We start from the raw sequence: 2199 nt of genomic DNA, 5'->3' as shown, positions 1-2199 counted from the left end.
ATCACCATGGTTATTAACTGTAGCTACACAGTGAAAGTCATATCACCATGGTTATTAACTGTAGCTACACAGTGAAAGTCATATCACCATGGTTATTAACTGTAGCTACACAGTGAAAGTCAAATCACCATGGTTATTAACTGTAGCTACACAGTGAAAGTCAAATCACCATGGTTATTAACTGTTGCTTCACAGTGAAAGTCAGATCACCATGGTAACTAATCCTAGCTACACAGAGAAAGTCAGATCAACGTACACAGTGTAAGTCAAATCACCATGGTTATTAACTGTAGCTACACAGTGTAAGTCAAATCACCATGGTTATTAACTGTTGCTTCACAGTGAAAGTAAGATCACCATGGTTGCTTATCCTAGCTACTCAGTGAAATATCACTATGGTTACTAACTGTACACAGATAAAGTTAGATCACCATGGCTGCTCTCCTTAGCTAAGGAGTGAAACTGAAATAAATACAATAATACCATTTGCATGCAGAGCATTAAATATATCACAATCTTAAATATCATAAAATTAAAACTTGCACCTTATTAATTAACAAAACAACTTTTCCCATGCTAACTGGAAATTGCGTTAAAAAAAGGGAAAAAAATCAATAATTTATCAGTTTAAAACAGTTCTAACGGTACCTGATATTCTGGTCTATTGATTAATTGCATATGACAATTTGACATGGCTATTTTTTCCTTGATCATTTGGTCATAAAACAGGAACTGATGACACAGACAAGATTTTGAAGCTTGTTTTGCTTCGGGTACTGATCAATCATGTTTAGGGTACCTTGAGTCTCATTAGGACTTTCCACTATTTATCAAATCCAAGGTCATCCACTAAATGGTGTAAGTGTTGGTTAAATGGTGGATCAACACCTTCCATCAATTTGATTTGTCAAAATCACCAATAGTGTAATGTGACTTGGACTGCTTGAATTTTACAAGTTGTTAGTTTCATTAACACACAGAATTAATCACCGTCAAATAATACCATTTGAATTATTATCAATTATATTTGGGTATGGAGCTGTAAAAATAACCGTGTGAATTTTGCACATCAATCACAAAACTATCACCTCTAATAAAATTCATAATACAACCTGACATGCAGTTTGTAAAACAATGGTGTTTACTGGATAAGTCATAAAATTGTGATAGAAAGAAATTCCAGAAAATGTGACCTATGTTTACCAGTTTAATCAAGCTTTCTTTAGTTAAAATAAAAAATTTAAAAAATGGCAAAGACCCTTTTTTTAAGTTTAAAACTTGATCTAAATTGAGTGAAATATGTCGAGTCTGTACAGGTATATATGTTATCCTTATCTGGATGATTATGAGACAGATTAGGTTTTATTATTACAACTGTGCAAACACTGGGTTACAGAAGTAACTTAAAAAGTACATTTTGATACAAACAATTAGTGGCATTTCTCATATTGCTATATATACCCTGTATATTTAACTGAAGATGAAGTATTTTATGTTGCACTACAACTTTATACTAATTATGAAAACTAAGGAATACCAAAACTTATGTTATGACCCTAGATTTTAACATGATAATGACAACACTGCAGTCAACTGTGAAGTAAACACTAAATATCTTACAACATGACAGTTACCTAGGAGGTAAAAACTAAATGTCATGTAAGTCTTACAACACGACAGTTACCTAGGAGGTAAAAACTAAATGTCATGTAAGTCTTACAACACGACAGTTACCTGGGAGGTAAAAACTAAATGTCATGTAAGTCTTACAACACGACAGTTACCTGGGAGGTAAAAACTAAATGTCATGTAAGTCTTACAAAATGACAATTACCTAGGAGGTAAAAACTAAATGTCATGTAAGTCTTACAACATGACAGTTACCTGGGAGGTAAAAACTTAATGTCTTACAACATGACAGTTACCTAGGAGGTAAAACTTAATGTCATATAAGTCTTACAACACGACAGTTACCTGGGAGGTAAAAACTCAATGTCATGTAAGTCTTACAACATGACAGTAACCTGGGAAGTAAAAACTAAATGTCATGTAAGTCTTACAACATGACAGTTACCTAGGAGGTAAAAACTAAATGTCATGTAAGTCTTACAGCATGACAGTTACCTAGGAGGTAAAAACTAAATGTCTTACAACATGACAGTTACATGGGAAGTAATAAAAACTAAATGTCATGTAAGT

This window comes from Mizuhopecten yessoensis, unplaced genomic scaffold (assembly GCF_002113885.1).
Source record: "Mizuhopecten yessoensis strain PY_sf001 unplaced genomic scaffold, ASM211388v2 scaffold8777, whole genome shotgun sequence".
Taxonomy (NCBI): domain Eukaryota; kingdom Metazoa; phylum Mollusca; class Bivalvia; order Pectinida; family Pectinidae; genus Mizuhopecten; species Mizuhopecten yessoensis.
This window is presented reverse-complemented; position numbering follows the sequence as displayed.